Source organism: Pararge aegeria, chromosome 9, assembly GCF_905163445.1.
Source record: "Pararge aegeria chromosome 9, ilParAegt1.1, whole genome shotgun sequence".
Taxonomy (NCBI): domain Eukaryota; kingdom Metazoa; phylum Arthropoda; class Insecta; order Lepidoptera; family Nymphalidae; genus Pararge; species Pararge aegeria.
In genome coordinates this window covers 18492658-18501280 of record NC_053188.1, presented here as the reverse complement: position 1 = coordinate 18501280, position 8623 = coordinate 18492658, and positions in this window count along the sequence as shown.

Here is an 8623-nt window from a genome sequence, read left to right as displayed (position 1 = left end):
GGAACACCAACAGCTTGTTCACAATACACATTGAAGGAAAATTGGAAATATTCTGTTTCTAATCAGTGTGACTAGCCATTCAAAAGTTTGCACTGCATTTACTACAAAATTACCGATAAACATACAAAAAACAAGATAATCAAAAAGTAAGTAATATTGCATCAAGAAAAACTAAAGTAAAAAATAAAAGAATAGAATAGAATATATTGATTTGCTAGAATGTGTTTTTTTATTGCTGTGAAAATTAATCGTGTCCCTTTACATTTGACTAATTAAATATTATGGAAACATTTTTGAAATGAAATTAATATGAATAAAATTTATTACTCCTGTGTTTAAAAAATAAATCATAATATTTCTTATATGTATGAAAAATCAAACCTTATTTTTTGAACTCGATTTATCAAATCACAGGAGGGATGTTCTGTCTCAATAATTGTAAATGAATGAAAAACAATATATTATCTTGTATCTTCTTGGCGCGGGTAAGTTGAAGGTCCCGGGTTCTATCCACGGCAGGGCCTTTTTGAGAATTTATAATTTCTGAATTATCCCTAGTCTGTTCTAGTTGGAGGTTTCGGCTGTGGCACCCTACTGAAAAAAGCGTACGGCAAAGCGATGTAGCTTTCAGGTACGATGCCACGTAAAACCGATTAGAGGTATGAGTTTAATGTAACCCGCAATGATCTAAGACTGCATTATCACTTTGCACAAGGTGAGACTGCAGTGAAGAGCTAACTTATAATGAAAGAAAAAACATAATGCCTATTTCTACACCAACGAAGCTGTTAAAAAACAAATTTCTCCAAAAGTTATCACTCTCGTACCAACCCTCCGATTCCCCGTCTGAAAATTAATTGGTACTAAAAGGAATACGTGCACAAAACAAAAACAAACAATAAAAAGGTCAATGTTAAAGGTCAGTTGAAAGGTTACAGGTTTAATCAGACAGGGGCAGAGCGTCAGAGGTCACCAGCTCAACGTCTAGACTACACCGAGGTAATTTCCCGAATACCTGCGCACAATAGACCGAATGGGCGAATAGCACATTTTTCCCCAACAATAGATCTAGTTGGATCCGGCATTTGAGTTATTTCCCGATGTGACCAGGTGGAATGGCTCAGTAAACGGCACACTATTGTGTGGGAAGGAAAACGTTTTCAATAATAACACTAATAATGGAATAGCTTTTTAATTTTTAACTCATAGGAGAACTAACTTTTAAAATTGGCAATAGGTTTCTTTGCAATTATTTATTGTTATATGACACGATATAATTTTTTTATAGTAATTAATTTTTTTGAATATTAATTTAAACATTTTTACTGGAAGTTTCCTTCTTCTTAAGGATCTTTTTCAAAATTCATGAAATATTAATAATTTTTTGAGTTTTTACCCAAAAAATATGCGCTTTCATCTTTTCAACTTAATTTGCAGATAACAATTGCAGTTTTTTATTTGTTTCATTTCTAAACAACTGAGTATAATATATATAATGTATTTGATATATACATATAAATATGCGCGATTGGCTCATATTTTTAGAAGTTTGATCAAGAATTAACACTTTTTTGAACTTGTTGACCAGCCTTTTACGTAATAAAGTACCTTTATTTTGAAAATTAATCTTCATTTTCTATACTCTGTGAAAAACAGGAGAATCTGCCGGGTATTATTAATTCTTTATACTCTTCAATCTTTATACTTCACAGATCTGCGGCAATTTACCCTCTATGCACGTTTCGCTCGGACTCCTACCTTTATATTTCGAAAATATACCATTATTAAATACTAAATTCACTAGAAGCTTAAGTTGGAGGGTTGCAGACGATCTCTAAACGATACCTGCCCTCAACGCCTCTCAGCGCTCTAATGAGATTAGTGGGAGCCGGCTCTTATCCTCTGATCCAGGTCTTTAACTGTCTACCGTAAGTGGCCATGCTGGGTTGGGCACGCCGTATTGTTAAAGCTAAAAGCTAAGTAAACGAGTTAAATGAAGATTGAAATGGGTAGTAAAATTAAATAACTTATGTCGAACTGTGAAATTGATTATAAAGATTCGCAACTGTCTTTTTTTACGATTTTAGATGTCTGTCGTTGACATTTTTTAAATGGTAAACCGAATACCCGGTTTATCAATTTAAAAAAGTCTTTATTCAAACAGGGTGAGTATAAATTATTTTTTTAGCTACCAAGTGGTTAGACCCTCTCGGAGTGTCACGTGTCTTCCAAAATGAAAAGGGGTTAAGGCTGTAGTACACCACGCTGGACCAGTGCGGATTGCTGGACTCCACTCACCTTTGAGAACATTATAGTGAACTCAAACATGCAGGTTTCCTCCCGGTGTTTTCCTTCAAGTAATATTTTAGTCGCTTAAAACGCACATAACTTAGATAAGTTAGAAGTGCGTGCTGGGATTCGAACCCCGCCCCCGAAAGTGATGTCGAAGTCCTACCCACTGGGCTATCACCGAAGTGAATGACAAAACTAATGTACTCTTCTCTTCTTTCTTCTTCTTTAGGTGTCTCTCCAACTAGTGAAGGGCGGCCGTCAGTTTTTTTTTATTTCGCCTTGTCTCTCGCGAGGCTAAACAACTTGGCAGCACTCGCAAATAATAAAAAAACACTACCTACGAATTATTGTTATTGATAACCTAACCACAGCGGCATCCTTCAAAGCATAATATACTTATTGAATAGATTTTCACCAAAGGTGCTCAGCGTGTGTGAAAGAGCATATAATAAGCAATAATCTTGACGGATGGAGCCCGCCACGCTCCCACGATGTTGCGCGCGGTCATCTGTCACGCGCGGAATGATGGATCGACACACAGATCCGTAAAGATGTGACGTCATAGAATATGACGACGTGTTATTAATAATCTTTCATTTTATTACACAGAAAAGGTACTTTTAACGTAAATTGTGGATAACTTCCGCGATTACAGCGTTAGGAAAAGTCCTATTACAGTATAGAGAAAAACTTACACAATAAGTTACCTGGGTTGGAATTATTGTTCTTATTTTGTTGCATTTAAATAGTTTTAAGGGACAATTTGAGATAGTGATAACAAAAAGAATACCTAACTAAGTTTGTCGTGGTCTAATAGGAATACGTTATTACGCTTGGAAATCTCGTGCCTTCATTTTATTTGTACGAATGTAGTTAGTTATCTGTATCATCTCACTATAATGTAAAAAAATGTATACTTAGGTATGTACGTACCAAAAGCGCACTTAAGGTAGAAGATATATAAGATTAAGGTAAATTATCAGCAAAGGTAGAGTATTAAGATATCGATTTTTTCAATTATTTAATTAAAATTTTTATGATTGTACATAATTTTTTATATTTCTAAGTATTATATTAACCAATTTTCCCACATTGGTAAGTACTTAATTAAGCCTAAACCAAAGAATTAAATAAATATACATTTATACAATACAATTTGACAGCCGCTTGGCGCAGTGGGCAGCGACCCTGCTTTCTGCGTCCGGCCGTGTGTTCGATTCCCACATCTGGAAAATTGTTTGTGTGATGAACATGAATGTCTTTCAGTGTCTGGGTGTTTATCTGTATACCATAAGTATTTATGTGTATTATATTCATAAAAATATTCATCAGCTATCTTAGTAACCTTAACTTTGGCTAGATGGCGATGTGTGTATAATTAATATGGTGATACGAATCACGATGACTTTTAAACGACCCTATTGCTTTGCTTGCAAAGTTTCTAAAACAAAACATGTGTCCACATAACAAGCCTCGCCAAATAAAAAATGATTTCACGGTAGATTTGCGACGATCTCAAACGCAAACTCCTGGTATAAATCTCGAAATGTTTCCATTAGGAATAAGTCTCATAAATAATGTTCCGTGCAATAACCGAGTGGGGCGTTTGCACAAAATATTTGCATGTAAAGCAGCGAGCAATCCACTTACAGCGACTTTTACCTGCACGAGACGATCGTCTCTTACAGTCTCCACTCGCCGTGGAACTCGGCCGGCAATGGAGCAGATTTTTTATTTTGTATTTCCAGGGTTAAATAAAAATACCAGAAAGCTCTCGGCCTGTAGTTGTTTACAATAAAGCTAACAATTGCTCCATAATTTTTGTTTAAATCGATAGTTTGTGAAATATTCAACATTCAAAGTAACATCGCTTACAGCGCGCGAAACACGACTCAGTACGCTCGCAGCGATTTGGTTCGCACAGTGTAACCTTACAGAAATAACATGTTTTTTTTTTTATATGAAATAAATTGATACTGAAATTTGAATAGTCATAGAACAAAAGTTTTTAGTTTTAATGATAGGAACTAAGTGGCCGAGAGATTTTCTGTATTAACAAGCTTTTTTTATTTAACCCTATATTCGTATATTGCAGATCCAGTGGAGTGCATAGAGGGCATGCACAGGGTATGCAGATGATATAAAATGAAGAAAATTTTCAGTTAAAGTTATAAAAAACTTAAGTATAGGCATTGTAAGAGTTATAAGAAGCCTACCCTTAAGTATTTATAACTCGTACTGGGGATTTTCTTTCCGCGGGTGTCGTATAAGCGTTCTCTACGCTTCTACTTTCTACTGCGATCGCCAACCCGTCTACTTGTATTATGGGCGAACCCTCCCAATTAGAGAGGTCTTTAATCCAGCAGTAGACTAGCTAGTGGAGCCAGTGGATTGGATAGGCAATACATCAGTATTGAAATATGAATCTGCCTTCCGAACCGATGGTAGAATCACTACAAACAGACAGACTTGACGTTTCAAAAGTGCTTATATTAGGCCTACTTGAAATAAATGAATTTTGAATTTTTTTGAAGTTCTTATATTAGACTTATTTTTTTATACATTACTTGAAGTACCCGCGAACACGCCTGTGTTAGGAAATATTGAATTACAGCACTTTATCTATGATAAACCCGATGATTATATTAAATATATCAACAAATCATAGTTTGTATACTCATTGATAGTGTATTGAAAATAGAATAATGGCCTTTAGTAGGCTGTCAAAGAAAAAGTATAGGATCTATGGCGGGAGACGCGAGTTTGACAAGTTAGATTGGCGGCAAAGAAAAGTGAGGGGGGATTTAAAAATGAATTAATTAAGAAAAGAAGATTAAGTAAAGTATTGTGGATAGAACGTTACAAATTGGGAATAGATGATTTATAATAGAAACGACATACTTAACGAAATATTGTTGTGGCAAAACAAGAGTCGTATATACTGGTGATGGAGTTATAAGTTGTTAAAAGTTGTTGGTACTATGGTTGTACCTGATGTAGCATCAGATAAGTATATCTCTTATATCCTTTGGGTTATTCAGGTATCATATATGGAGCCCTAGCATTATTTCATACAGATAGCCTATGTAGCAGAGGTTGCTCTATACAAACAATTTGTTTCAAAAGTCCTGATGTTATAAGTGATCATAGTAGTTATGTTTGACCTGTCTTATATGTCTTGTATCAAAGGGCCTAGCGTTATAACATATGATAATGTTGTAATTGTGTTTATAAGTCTTGTTTTAATTGATTGAATAAAAGAGCAACGGTAGAGTTTCTTGCCAGTGGTCTTCTCTGCCGAAGATAGCATTCCGAACTGGTAGTAGAGTCATTTGAAGGTAATAAGTAATATGAATTATAGAGAAGCCTAATATACAGTATTAGAGTCAGTCTAGTTGTTTTATTTCACTCCTTGGGAAGTCAGGTTTATAGAGTACAGACCCACAACACTGCTCTAAAGCAGGTTGGTGGGCTTTAATGATGTCTTTTATAAAATTAATACTTTAATATGAGAAACTAGGTATTTAGCTTCAATAATACTGTTAATTAATGAAAGATCTAAGTGCCATCCTGAACATTGTGGGTATTGAAGTGAATATCTGAATACCTGGGCCTTCCAATCCTATATTTTTTTAGCATCAGAAGTTGGATCCTATTCATGTCCAATTTATGCCTTTCTCTAATGCAGATTTACTTTTTTTAGAACCATCCCGTCAAATGTGGACATAGTAAAGAGTTTGATGTTTTTAATGATGCCTCAACTTTTTGCTGCTATGTGCTGAAACAGAAACACTCTGGAGACAAAGCACCATGCTTGTTGAAATTCTATATAAGGATATGTGGTCCGGAGAACCAATTGATGTGATATTTTTATTTTTTATTTTTGTTGTTTCTACTTTGCAAAGATAGTACTTATTATTTGAAACTGGCATGGCCTAGTGGCTCTTTTTTACTTGGAGTCAAAAATAGATTTGATTTATATTTGTTTTGTTTGTTATAAACCAACTAGTCAAGTTAGCCAAACAGAATGTGTGATAAGTTTGATTAATTTGAATTATCAAGTTTTATTTAATTAATCAGGTTAGCCAAATGGAATTTGTGCTAAGTTTTATTTTATTAGACTGTCCAGGTTAAAATAATTTAACTGGTCAGGTTAGCCGAACGGAATGTGTAATAGATTTTTCTTTTGATTCTTATTTATTACATACAAGATTTCAAGTTTATATTGAGCAACTAGTCAGGTTAGCCGAGCTGTTAACTTTTATTTAGGAACTTTTCTATGTACTTCGAGATCGAAGTACTTGTCAGGAAAGCCGAGATAGGAGAGATTATGTAAATTATTCAGAAAATATAAAAGAATACACATAAAACAAAACAAAAAAAAAAAAAACAAAAAAAAAAAAAAATTTTTGTTTGTAGAATAGAATAGAATATTATTATGTATCAGAACAATACATATAGGGAAAATTACTACTGAATAGCTAAATGAAATAGTTTAGTGTCTATGTTGGATTGTGCGAAGAAAATAATTGGGAGTCAGCTTAAATGTTATGGGTTAGGTTAGTAATCTTTCAGTATGATGGTTAGAGAAGTTCTTAAAATTATCTAAGAATAAATACAAATATAAACTAAATTAATGTTGCTGCTGCAAAGGAAAATATATTAGTTGCATTATAAATAATTATATTATACTTAGGTCTACAGTTGTTTAAATTATCAAATTTTATGTGAAATTTTAAGAGTCCTTGCATGATAAATGATTCTGTTAAACAGGTGGTTTAATTGATGTTTAGATTGAAATAATAGAAATAACAATTAAACATAAACCTTGGCTTTTATGATGATATGATAAAAAAAAAAGAGGTAAACCCTCCATAATAGAAATAATTCCATCTTAGCGTTTTTATATTAATTTATTTATATTTATCTTATATATTACTTGACTTGGACAGTGAAAAGAATATGAATATCACCAGTGTGTGATGATTATGTTGATATCATCAGTAGGTGTTGGTGTATTGGTATTGGCTAAGTAAGTCATGCGTCAGGTTCTTGCCCACAGCTGATTAAGCTTCAGTGTTTGTGAGTAAGGAGCTGTTGAGACTTGTATTGCACATTGTTCGAATTGCCTTGGCATATTTAGACTGTACCTATTGCATCTGTGACTAAATGAGACTAACAATGCAAATAACAGAATTGAGGAGAAATATAATTATGTGTATATTTTGATAAAGTTGGACTGGAGGCAAATGGATAAATTGTTTGAGATTTATATTGAGATGGAAATATTTGGATTGTGATTGTACATGTTAAAATGTACAAGATAAATGAAAATGAGTATTTTTGATTTACATTGTTGAAAATTAATCATTTTTTTTACTTTAATAGAAGTATTACATTCTTATAATTTGTTAAATGGTGTGGAATTTTGATGAAAATTTTTTTGGTCTCTTTCACTTTAATTATAAAATGTTATGATTATGCCTATCTTTTGATAAAATATTGTTTACAGTTTATTGATAAAAGTGTATACAGAATGTAACTGATTTGATGATTTTTTATGCTTATATACCATTTGAACTAATTTTATAGAGGTGTACATAAGATGATGTACTTATAAGGATGTTCTTTGAACCTAAAGACTTATGATACAATACATATACCTAAAAAGAATAACCCTATGTACTTCGAGAACGAAGTACTTGTCAGAATGGCCGTGTTAGGAAATATTGAATTACAGCACTTTATCTATGATAAACCCGATGATTATATTAAATATATCAACAAATCATAGTTTGTATACTCATTGATAGTGTATTGAAAATAGAATAATGGCCTTTAGTAGGCTGTCAAAGAAAAAGTATAGGATCTATGGCGGGAGACGCGAGTTTGACAAGTTAGATTGGCGGCAAAGAAAAGTGAGGGGGGATTTAAAAATGAATTAATTAAGAAAAGAAGATTAAGTAAAGTATTGTGGATAGAACGTTACAAATTGGGAATAGATGATTTATAATAGAAACGACATACTTAACGAAATATTGTTGTGGCAAAACAAGAGTCGTATATACTGGTGATGGAGTTATAAGTTGTTAAAAGTTGTTGGTACTATGGTTGTACCTGATGTAGCATCAGATAAGTATATCTCTTATATCCTTTGGGTTATTCAGGTATCATATATGGAGCCCTAGCATTATTTCATACAGATAGCCTATGTAGCAGAGGTTGCTCTATACAAACAATTTGTTTCAAAAGTCCTGATGTTATAAGTGATCATAGTAGTTATGTTTGACCTGTCTTATATGTCTTGTATCAAAGGGCCTAGCGTTATAAC